Source organism: Procambarus clarkii, chromosome 28, assembly GCF_040958095.1.
Source record: "Procambarus clarkii isolate CNS0578487 chromosome 28, FALCON_Pclarkii_2.0, whole genome shotgun sequence".
In the NCBI taxonomy this organism is placed as follows: Eukaryota; Metazoa; Arthropoda; class Malacostraca; order Decapoda; family Cambaridae; genus Procambarus; species Procambarus clarkii.
In genome coordinates this window covers 3,749,652-3,762,929 of record NC_091177.1, presented here as the reverse complement: position 1 = coordinate 3,762,929, position 13,278 = coordinate 3,749,652, and the positions used below count along the sequence as shown (strand labels likewise).

The 13,278-nt window shown below is 35.5% G+C and overlaps 1 protein-coding gene across 4 annotated transcripts in view; it reads left to right on the top strand.

Annotated features, from left to right (window-relative positions):
* The window catches only part of LOC123755002 (uncharacterized), a 44,594-nt gene extending 38,548 nt beyond the window's left edge, over positions 1 to 6,046 (top strand). For all 4 annotated transcript variants that reach the window (XM_069332804.1, XM_045737383.2, XM_069332802.1 and 1 more), the window contains exon 7: positions 721 to 6,046. The gene's annotated coding sequence lies outside the window, so the exon portion shown is untranslated. The remainder of the gene's footprint in view (positions 1 to 720) is intronic.
* Positions 6,047 to 13,278: the final 7,232 nt, after the last annotated feature.

Below are 13,278 nucleotides of genomic sequence, written 5' to 3'. Positions count from 1 at the left end.
ATGAAAGTGGGAAATGGGTAGTCATGATGATTGTGATACCATGTTCATTTGCTCATAAATAGTAATACTGTATAGCTGTAGTAAGCCATAGGCTATTTTTGTGTTTTTCTTGCCACTTGTTTGGTTAGTGTAGTGTAGTAAAAGGTACACTACACTAACCTTTACTGGTTAGTGTATAGTAAAGGTATGTTATTCTCACCTTTACTGATGTTTTGCATACTATCGAGTTCATTTTCCTAATACAGTACAATGGAACCTCGATTCAACGAGCCCCAATTTGGCAACTCTCCAGTTGGGTATTTTGGAATGTTGTTGTTAATCTAGAGAGCATGGAAAATGCTCCCTGGAGGCATCTCCAGTTGTAATGAAATGGGGTTGGTCCCATATAGTTCATTGAATTAAGGTTGTACTGTAGGTGTTTCTGACTGCTTCAACGAACATGTTTATTGAGGCTTCATATGCTTTTGATATTGAAAATATCAGATAAACTTTCTATAACATGTTTTTTGCAAGGAGAGCAATGGTTTTCACTATTAGTTCATTGTATTCCTTCAGATATGATCAGATGTATATTGTCACGTTAATACAGTTAGTACACGTAATCTTTTTTTTCTTCAGAAAATACCTTTTTGTGTCTTATTTTCTATTTCATAATAAACCCCATTATATTCTTTGTGATCTGTAAGCATGTCGTGTTGATCATTGTGTTGCTTTCCACAGTTGGCTTCTCTGTGGAGGACAGCAAAGAGAATGACTGGCAATGCCATATAGAAGGTGGCAGCAGCAGTCATGGTTTGGCCGGTGTCAACACCTGCTATGCTTCTACGTGCGCACTCCATACCAGAGAAATTGGAGAGCTGCATACAGTCTGCTTCCTGGATACTTAGAGATGTTGCTGGAGGAATCTGGACGTGATCTGATGAAACGTGTTCATACTCTAAGACAGGGTGTGTGTTTAAGGTATTTTCCTGCCGTCATCTCCCAACACACAGACATAAGCATACACACACACACACACACACACACACACACACACACACACACACACATGCAATCATAAGTACATATGTAAACACAAGAACATATGCACACAAATGCTCTTGCAAACACCTGCCTGTGTATGGGAATACACTTGTGTGTACTTTATATACTCTAATCCCACATTAATGATAAGGCATATTGATATAAACAAGTAATGAATTTGCACCAAATAGAATTTTATGTAAAGTTAGTAATTAACAAATAATATTATTAATAAACAGTCGAGTGTTGGAGCAAATCGAGAGCACAGAGGAAATGAAAGCTAGACAAAAAATTAAAATATAAATAATTGTTTTTAAATGGATATGTGACTAATGTTTAGGTATTTGATCTCAGAATTTGTAGGAAAAATATTTGCTTAAAGTTCTGTTAGGTTTTTTTACCTTAAAACTCATTAAATGAACTCGGAGAAGTGGCAGTTTTATCTCTTGAATAAATTATAAAAGCTACACTTTTTTAATAAAATGCTTTATTAAGAAGGACAGTTCTTCCTTAATAAAGGAAGGACAGTTCTTGACACACATTAACTTGCAGTAAAGCCCACAGCTTTTGACCAAAAAGGATGTCGGCATTTTAAGTCTTAAGCCAGTTACTGGAAGCAGTTATGTTATTCAGTGCCTTGTTTACTCTAGAACATGATCTACTAATCTTTTTACATCCCAGGCCCCAATTACAGCTGGGTGCACAGGGACAAACAGTGGTTGAACAGTGCCCAAACATCCCACACTTGCACAGTGTTTGAACTCTGGTCATTCTTGCTATTAAGGCAAACAGGTGAGCTCATTAACATGTCTATAACAGTGTGGTCACAACTTTTAAAAGAAGAATGTTAGAAGCAAATATTTCCAAAATTAAAGTAATGGTGATGGGGAGAGGAGGAGACATGGTGTGCAGAATTTGTGTAAAGCTAGATGTCCTGGAAATTGTTGATTTAATTAGATACCTGGAGACACTAATTAAAAAATTACAATTTTGTGTTGGAGGGGTTGAAAGTAGAGTAAGTCAGGGAAAGAAACTACTGCAGTGAAAGCTTGTAAGAAAATAAGGAAGATTGGCAGCTGTGTGAAGGAATGCCTACTTATGTGGCATGAAAATTTAAAATCCAGAATTTGAGCTATAGATATAGAAAACCTGATATGCACTTGTGTTGGGAGGATAGATTAAGAAACAAAAATATCACAAAAGACATGCAGTATGAAAGTAAATCATAAGAATTATGAGAGCTTATGAAATGATTTGATCAGATTTAATGAATTAAGACTTTAATTAAATTCATTAATTCATGAAGACTAAACCACACACCAGAAGATGGAAGATGAAGGGACAATGATGTTTTGGTCCGTCCTGGACCATTATCAAGTCAGTCGTGATAATGATCGACTTGATAATGGTCCAGAACAGACCAAAACGTCGTTGTCTCCTCATCTTCTGGTGTGTGGGTTTAGGCTTCGTATCTTCAGCCGCGTTATTGTGACTCGTCATCTGCATTTAATGAATAGATGGTGAAAGAGCTCTCAAGTGAAGTTGAAATGTGGAGAAGACGAAGATTGAGGAAGAGATGGCCAGATTTGGTGAGCGAGTGAGGAAGTGGGGGAATTGTGTGTGAATGATTCATGGAAAGTGGTAAGGAATTAGATTAGATGGAATCAGCTTGACATTACAATGTTTGACAGGTTTTAAGTGACAAGTTACAAGGAAGCACTTTATACCTGGTTGTATGAAGCAGTGGGGTGCTGCTGTGGATATATTGCTGGAGTGTAATGGTGCTGGCTCTACGTAATGCTCTAGTATATACTTAGTGACTGGATGCTGATAGTTTTTTTTTTTTTTTTTTGTAAGCTGATGCCTTCCTTCAACGTGAAAGTGAGAATCTTACTATTCTTTCTTGCTTGAGTTGTTATTAAAAATTTACTTGCTGAACTTGAGTTGCACTGTGCCATTTACCTAAACTTGGACAAATCTTGACCAGATTTAATGCTTGTTCAGCCACAATCCAAAGTTAACAAATCAAATATGGAAGTACTGTACAAGTATTGAGATGTCAGAGCACACTGGAAGGCTTAGACAAACTAATTAGCAGAAGTCACTGACAGATAAAGATAACACAATTTTGCCAAATAAAAATCAATTTTATGCTCCTTTAAACTATACAGCAGACAAAGACTTGTACCCAAGTGATGTCCACTTCAGTGATCGTTGGAATGATGAGCGTGACATGTCATTACACCTGAAATTGACAAAAAAATATGTTAGTAGTGCCCCCATATACAACATTGCCACCTATATACCCTTCCTTTTCTGTTACATACATATATTTCATAGAATATGACTGAATATTCCGTGTTTATTATTTTCTTGTCTAGGGCTTCTATCCCTCTAGTGATCTTGCATCTTGGTTTAATTGGACGAGTATATCTCCAAATGTCATATTTGTTCAAGTTTGACAAAAAGAGCAAACACTTAACTGTATAGTATATTATACTTATTATAATTTACACAACTGTTTCAAACCTAATATACTTATACAGTTAGTTTTTGCTCTTTTTGTCAAACTTGAACAAATATGACATTTGGAGATATACTCAATCAATTAAACCAAGATGCAAGAGCACTAGTTAGAGAGATTGAAGCCCTAAACAAGAAAATCAACATGAAATATTCAGTCATATTCAATGAAACATGTCAAAATGAAAGCCTGCTGCCAGTATACACCAATATATGTATATATTATGCAACAAAGATCAGTAATCACTAATTTTTTAAAGCAGAATGACCACATATTCAAAATAAATAGTTGATAGGAGAGCTTTTGACCTTCTTAGGTCCTTGTCAGTAGCAGAATGGCTGCTCTCCTGTCGGTCAGTCTGCAATTGAAAAATGTCTGAGCGGATTAAAAGTGCTCTAGCAATTATTTTCCCATGTGTGGTTATTCTGCAAATTTACACACACACACACACGTACGTGCATGCACACATATTAAGCCCAAACGATTTTGACACATACTGACTTTCCTTATGTGGTAATTATATTTTCCATTTTAATTATGCCTTAACAAATCTAAATAGAGTACTGTACTATGAGTTTGGTGTGAGTGGGCGAGAAGACCTGCCCGTGCGGTAGAGGTTGCTGCTGTGTTCATTGTCAAGCATTATTGACTTGTTCTTCTGGGGAACACTTCACTGTGCATAAGACAAAATTGTAATTCTGCATTTTATATAGAAAGTGTTATAATTTTGTATGAAAGCCTTTCTGGATGTTGTAGACAAAGTTGTGTGTTACATCACTGGAAATGTGAGCTGTGATAATTACATAGGGTGTATTGTATTATAGTGTATGATAGTGGATGGTGTAGAGGTCACTTTAATCTTATGTTATTTAGACCAAGTAAAAGACAATTGTTCTACATTAGAATATACATTTCGTTCTTTTAATTTATCTGTATCTTATGTTTCTATGTAAGAAATTTTGACATGTTGTCCAGGGGTTTGAAAATGATAATACTCATCATAAGCTTGATTTTATAAAATTAGAAAGAAATCTAAAATACTCGATCAGAATTGTACTAGATGATGGTTATAATATAATTCCCTTAATTACTGTACTTTCCATTCCTTTCTTATGTCAGGTCCATTGTGTTCAAATTTACAGTAAATGAAGACAAGTGAACCATATACTGTAATTGTATATTATAACAGCACAGTACACTAATATCATACCCAGAGTAGAAGACTATGCTAATTTCATTGTAACATAAAACAACAGACCTTCGTGCAATAAATTAATGACAATACTGTACTGTATTTGATAGGTCTTTTTTGAGTAACAGCAGGTACAGGCAGCCCTTGATTTGCATGGGCTATGAGCATGTAATTACTTAAGTGTAGTTACAGGATGAGAGCTACGCTCGTGGTGTCCAATGTCAAGTGTAAAACACTTGTATTGTAAAAACCTCACAGATCAGACTTGAAGGTATATGGAAATAATAGGATTCCTTTCCAAAGACTCCAATGGGGCACTTTTTTTTTTTAACCTGTTTAAACATTAATATTGAAGACAAGGAGTCACAATACCGTAGCAGAAATATGTTTACCAAACCACACACTAGAAAGTGAAGGGACAGCGACGTTTCGGTCCGTCCTGGACCATTCTCAAGTCGATGGTCCAGGACGGACCGAAACGTCGTTGTCCCTTCACTTTCTAGTGTGTGGTTTGGTCAACATTAATATTGAATGATTTCCCCACTTTCCAACCAGCAATACAGTAAATAATGATACCTAGAATGTATGAGATGTGCAATAATATAATTAAGTCTCTAAACCACAACAAAAGTGGCATGTGCAGATGAAGCCCAAGACACTGTTGAGAATGTGATCGACCCCAGAACATGGGACAATCCTTGCTACACCGAAGTGTTGCTGAAGTTCACCCGGTACCAACAGATCGATACTCTTCACTAACATACAATTCGAGGGCTGCCTGTAATGGCTAATTGTCCTCTGCTGAAAATTTTCATCTTTACAATAGCAGTTTCAGAATGTTCTGCACTGAAGTAGCAGAAGCCAAAACAAAATACCTAACATTACATCCTTCTTAAATGTGACAGAAACCTTGTATGTATCGTGGATATCAGTATGATCATCCACTCTTAGTTATTATGCAGCTTGAAAAATGCCTCTTTGTATTAAGTTCTATTTAAGTAAACCTCAGATAGCAAGGGTAGTTCTCTTGTATCTTAACCCTTAACATGCAGCTTTCATCAAAGGCAATAATTCTGCTTATATAAAAGAATTTTTTTTTTTTAATTATCAGTCCTTATTGGTGTAACAAATATATATATTTTTAATTTCCCCTAAATTTTGCAAGCAAATTTTACAAGAATATTTTTTTTTTCCCACAAGAAGAGTGGCACCTTTCTTAACAGCTGCACATATGGGGTTAAAAAGTAAGTTTTTTTAATGCTATAACCTGTGTTTTCATATAAAAGAATAAAATTTGTAAACATTAACATTGCTTTTGAATTTTTAAAGCTTGGGAGAGAGAACCAACTTACACCCATTATACATCTTCAATTTAGTGAATTTCATAATGTTAAGATAACATCTATGCAAGGCACTTTTATAAAAATGTTGATTTTATCATTAATTTACTCAATGAGAAAGTATCATCACTTATTATTATAGATACCCAGCCCACAAACCTGAATAATAATATAAGATCTGACAATGTTTTGGTCCATTCTGGACCATTATTACAAGACTTGTTAATGGTCCAGGACGGACTGAAACATTGTCAAATCGTGTATTTAATTACAGTATCAGATGTGTGCCGAGAGTCTAATTTTCAGCCACATTATTGTGACTTATTGTCTGCACTAATGCTGTAGTTAGACAAATCATTGTTCATCTCGAGTCCCTTGTCATCCACTCCTCAAACGTTTCCATTGTAGCAGCCGTGGTTGTCTTTTTTTTTTTTTTTTTTTTTTTTTTTTTTGTAAGAGCAATACGAGCTTGCTAAAGAATGTGTTGGCTTTATGACATCCAGTATCATTAAAGAGTGTGCTTTTACTTATATTATAGCAGGTGTATTATAAGCATTTAACTTTTCAAAATATGGTATAGATGTCTTTCATGTAGCGTAATTGCCCAAGTGTAATTACAGGATGAGAGCTTCACTCGTGGTATCCCCATGTTCCCAGTAATCTTTGTCACATAACGCTTTGAAACTACTGACGGTTTTGGCCTCCACCATCCTCTCGCTTAACTTGTTCCAACCATCTACCACCACTGTCTGTAAAGGATGTGTGCCTATGTCTGTATTTCTCTGGAATTTGAGAATATATAACTTCAACTGGGTTAATACTTCATAAGAACACAAGAACAAATGTACTGTAACTGCAAAAGGCTTATTGGCTTACACAAGGCAGTGCCTATTTATATTCACCCAAACTCATTCATATACAGTAGAATACATGTCTAAGCTACACTTGAAACAATCCAGCAATCCCACCTCTATTATATTATCCGGTACAGTAATTTGTTCCATAAATCAACAACCCTATTTCCAAACTGGTATTTGCTCAGGTCTGTCCTGTCTAAACTTTTCCAATTTATATATATATATATAATTTATTTATATAATTGATTATTTTTTATCAATTCAAGCAATTTTCCCACAATAGACATTAAGGTAATTGAACAACAGTTCAATGCAAGTAACCAATCTCCCTTCTTAAAAATCAGTCATACTTCGTCTGGTCCCGGGGGCTTTTTGGGGCTTTGATTTTAATAACTAATAATGAAGTTAATTAATGACTTCCTCCTTGGTTACCATAAGCCAGTCAATTTTCCCTGTTCAACACTTACATTAATTTTTTTTTTTTAACTGTAGACATAATATTACTTTCCAGTAAATACAGAGGCAAAGTGATTACTTAAAATACAGTACTAATTTTTTTTTCATTATCAGTTATCTGATCTGTCTCAGTTTTCCATCAGCCAATTTTTCCCTAATAGTTTGATACATCTGAAAAACTCCTTTAGGATTTGTCTCAGCCTGCCTGGCTTTATGTACTATATAATTTCTTTTAACTTTTCATAGATTTCTCAGCATTTAACAGTAACCTTTTTTCTGATAAGATTTGTTAGTCCCATGTCTATCCATGCGGAGTCATTGTTATTCAAAGTAGACTGATGCCTCATCCAAAGAATAGCTTTTAAGATGGGGGGGTTACCGTACACTTAATTTATATTAATATATATAATATGGAACACACAAAAATACTCACTCTTTAAAATACAAGAGGGAATTCAAATTCTACACAACTATTTTAAATTGAGGAATTCAAACACTCCATTAGATACAAGCATAAACACATTTTTTATACACAGTTGACAGGAAACATACAACAGATACCTTTATCATTTGCTGGTTAATGTACAGTTTTCAATGACAATGAGGAAAAAGTTGAGGCGAGAACGAAATTGAAACAAGTTTATTGAGGTACTGTATAAATACACACAAAGGGATGAGGTAGCTCAAGCTATTCTCACCCCGTTCAGTACAACGTGTTCATATATAATATAAATATATATAGACACATCACAAACATTAAGCATATTACCGAACATTCTAAGTGATAAACATATTAGTACATTTCTTCATTTACACGAAGGGAGGTGGTGTGTGCTGTGAGGTGGCCACCTACTACAGAGGTGAGCATCCTCACAGCACAGCCCAACACCACCACCACCTTCAACCAGAAGCAGCTCATATCCGAGTGGTGGAGAGAGGCTACACATAGGCACAAGAAAACTAATCTACGATAACTTAAACATTCTCTCCCAAAACGTGCATGGCATAATTGTCAATTATACCATACATAATGCCAATTGGAGAAGTGAAAATTAACATTGAAATTATTACCAAAAAGTGACAAATAAAATAAAAACATTTAAATTAACAACAAAAGTTAGACATTAAACTATGCTCAGTGTAATTATAATTTATATTGTTTATCGACTTCATGGTAAAAATTTATTGGATATTCAACTATTAATACCCAATAAAAATAGCTATTTTTATTTCCCTATATGAAATTACTTACTTTCTGAAATTTTAAAATACTGTAGTAAATTTTAAAATGGGAAATTTTATATTTCTACAGTGAACTGCTCAATGGCTAGGATTTGATTGCTTTTCTTGCATAGTGCATAGATCTGTTGTTGCAAAATGTAAAATATATTTTAAAACATGATTGGCAATTTAAGGGTATTTTTTTTTTTAATTTTGATCCATAAATTCTTAATTTCCACTTGATAAAACTTGTTTTTAATGACAAATCCATATATATTTCAATGTTTCTAGGATACTGTATTTCGGTTTTAACTTCAGTGTTAATTCAGATCATTTAGACAAGTATTTTAATCTAACTTTGTTTCAATTGGAAGTGCAAAATGTTCCCCCCGACTGTTCTTCACAGTCAACCAGGCATTTGGAAAGCTCTTGATATATACAGTATGTATAAGCTAATCTGTACAAGTACAAAGATGTTGCAAATTACACCATTTTATACATACCAAGGATTCATAGGTCAGCCAAGAGAGACTACCAGCATTGTGTGTTGGTTGACTATGAAGTAGTCACCCCATGTTCATGCTGCATATATCTTACACAGCCCTCCATATATATCTTACTTGGGCATGTTGACATATCAGTCTTATAATATATTTACATTCCTCTGTAAATTATCATTTTAAAATGAAGTACAGTATAAAAAAAAAGTAAAATAAAAACAGTTGGAAAATAATTGTATAATATGATTTATATAAGACCCAGTAGTCCTGTGGCACAGTGGTCAGAGGAGTTCAGTCACAGCCAAAAGGTCTCTGGTTTGATTCCCATGGCAGAACACCAGCACTGTGACAGCCTTTCCGTGTACCTGATGCCTCTGTTCATCTAGCGGTAAATATGTACCCAGGAATCAGACAACTTGGCTGCATCCTGGGGAAGGTCATGAGTTGGTCTAGGGAAGGGAAGGGGGGGCCTTAATTATCTAACAAGCTTCCTCTCTCCTGTTATGAGAAACCATAAGGTGAACCAATATATGTATACTGTAATTATATATGCACACACAGTATATACATATTCTCCCCACCAACAGCACCAATGCTTTAAGCACTACATCAACAATTGTCTAAAAGAAAAAAACACATACACAAGCATCCCTAACTTGCAAATGGGATGTATTCTGAAAAGCATTCATAATGTGGAACCAGATTTCCAATAGGTACAATGGTATTAAGGGGGGGGAGGGATCCATTCCTGGACCACCAAAAATCAACATTCAAAGCCAAATTTTTGGGAAGCAATCAGAAACACTGCTTTTTATTTACCTTGAATGGTGGATTTGTACTAGTTGTCTGATTTGATGGTTTTTGAAGAGCAAAGAGGTATAATTACTAATGGATGCGACAGTAGTGTGTGGTGATGTAACCCATCCTCTTGAGTTTCCACAACAAACAGTAAAAGGTCTACTCAAAAACCCTGACCTGACCTAACCTAAGGTGACCTAACCGAGTGACCTACGTTTAGAAAACGTGACTGTTTGTTCGCCACTATGATTTATAGTACATCATAACTTGTCCATTGGGATTTTGACGTCAAAACACAATATATTGCGCGAGAGGACAATGCATTGCAATGCAATGCATTGGGCAATGCACGAGCAATGATACATCACCAATGGACTTCTTTTTCTTATCAGTCGTTATTGATGAACTTTTAACTATTTTAAAAAAGTAAAAGAAAGGTACCCGACTGTACTATCGGGTACTAATGCACTTTTAAACTGAAACAGTACATCAGTAGCTCTGTTTTATATGGTGACTTTAATTTTTGTTTATATTGCAGGATGAGAGGCTAAAAGGAAAACTTTGAGGTCATTCGTAAGACCTGATGTTCATGAGTCTGTGACCCTCTGTGTGCGAGTTTATGTATATACATATATTTATACACCTATACTGTATACATTTACACATGCATACATTTACACACACATATATACATACACACATTCTATATTTATTGGTCATTCTTATTGAAATTATGTTGAATATGACCAAAGGGTTCCAGCACAAATCTTCTCTTCATCTCTTATACTGTACTTTATTCTTGAACAGGGAAGGGACTTGAAAAATTAACATTCTAATGGTTGGTTTATACTTTTGGATCTGATGTGTTTTACTAAGTACAAATTTGCTTTCTCAGAAGCAAGTTGAAACTGAATATAAAACAACAAACATATATGTATTCCATGTTGGTGTGATGCGAGATGAGGTGGTTACTCCATTGAGAGCACCGAATAATCTGGTACTGCATTCTCACAGGTCAGATGGGACCATATTGGATATAAGTAACGGAAGGTTGCAAGACCTAAAAGGCATCCACTAACCTCCCACACTCAAAGAAAAAGGAGTACAGATTTCATCGATCCTTTGAACAAGCTGGAAGTGCTCAGAGTATCTTAGTGTTTGTAGAATCATAATTGGCCCCCCAAACTACACTTAACAAATTCACTCCATAGCCCCCTTTTCCTTAAGATTTTTTAATTACATGTAACTCTTTTTAACTTAAACAGCACATCATGGGCTCTCTGTATCATATAAATTAACAGTGAGCATCTTCACACATTATAGAACATTACAGAATTTTATGTGATGTAAACCAATGAAGTTTTACTTAGAACTTGCATGTATTGTATCTGCTTAAAATATGCTATCCATTTAGATTTGAGAGCTCAACCAAGTGTAGCTTCTTTTCCAGCTCACTCGTGTTCATCTTCTGATTAGAGCGAACTGAAGTGAGCAAGTTCTTCCACACTGCCAAATTTGCTTCACATGTGTCATATAAAAAGATAAACACGCTGGGCAGCTCGGACTCAGGTACTTGAATTATAACACTAGTAAAGAGGTAATGTAATTGACAATAATACAACATATTGTCAAAATAAAAGGTTTTAGTGTTTATATGTAGATATAATTGAGTATGTATGTATGACTGTATGATTTGACATCTCTTATTTCCATTAGCAATAATACCATGAAACTGTGAGAAATCACTAGACTTTGAACACAGTGAAGCTCATCTTGGTTTCATAAATAGGTTCTATGATATAAAATATTATATGAACCTTTACAATGCTGAAGTTCTTAATTTTCCTGTGCATGCAATCGCTTCCACAAGTAGCATATGTTAATTTATTATTGACCTGTGTATAATTTAAAGGAGTTATTTGTTGATTATATTTCAATTTATGATAAAACATGCTATTCTATTTATATATTTCTTAATGAATTTTTTTTTCTTTTGAACATTTGTTCACTAGCCTGATATTGTATATCATTTGTAATATACTGCAGAGAAATGACAAAATAAATTTCTTATTTAATGAAATAATAAAATGTTTGATATCCCAGTGCACGAATAAAAGTGGATAAAATTGCATGCAGCAAGTGATGTAATGTGTAAAACACATGGGTTATGGGATGTATGTGGAAGCTGACCATTCATGTATGCAACAGGTATTTGAGGCAGTGGCAGTCAACCCAATACACGCATCGAAACGTTCCTTTGACAAAACTCAAAATATTACAAAGACACCAACATTTGTGAATTAAAGACATAGCTTACAGTATTACAAAATTGAAGTAGTTTGTACATCAATGCAACTTTTCATTGCTACTAATATTTTGACATCAGTGTTTAATAGGTTAGTCATGACACCAGTCAACTGATGCGGATCCAGAAGCTGGGCCTTTCTGTTTGCAAACACATGTTGCACAGTATACAGCAGCCTATACACACACACACACACACAGGCTAAGTGATGGCCAGTGTGTGTGATTGATTGCCGAGATCCTGACAATTACCATGTCAAAAAGGTACAAAATAAAGGGTCCAATGACCCTAACACAATATGGACTTCAGAGCACAACACAGAGTTCATAGAAGTGTCTAGGAGCAGTTTTTCTGCTCTTTCAGCAGAAAAAATGAAACTGGAGCCGCTCGTCACTCGAGGTTCCACTGAATATATATATACTGTATATATATATTTTTTTAACATAAGTTAGTATGTAGGGGGGTACCACCACTGGTTGCGTTTGTAGGGACCCTCAACCTCGAAGACGACGACGATATGTAGCATCCGGGGAACCCTTCAAACTTCATTACACAACATTGGTTACATGCAAGGTACAAGACTACTTGTCACAGGTTGTCAAGTTCCTCCAGCTCCTCAGATGGTGGGCTGGAACCATGGATGCAGTGTGCATTTTCTCTCTGTATCGTCACACTACGGAATTAAAAAGAGTTAACTGGCGGCTTTAGGATCTCTAGTTGTTTCAATTAGCTTAGAACCCAGCTCCTTCAAAAAACTTGCAGCACTTTTACCCCAGGCACCAAGTGTGTCTAAGGCAATGGGGACAAAATTGTAGTGGTGATCAAGATCGCTGTATTTATGAGACTGCTACATCCTGGAAGGCAGCACTGCCTGGATGTGCAACACTGAAGTCAATATAGGTATTGGCCAAAGTTGAAATGCACATGTAGTCCCACACCAACTGTCTACCATTCTTCTAGGAGTTCACTGTGATCCCGTCTGGGCGATTGACAGGCTTGTCTGATTTGCGGGGCATTAGGTAACGAGGTTCTCTCTCTGCTGGACAACTGGCTGTGGTAAGG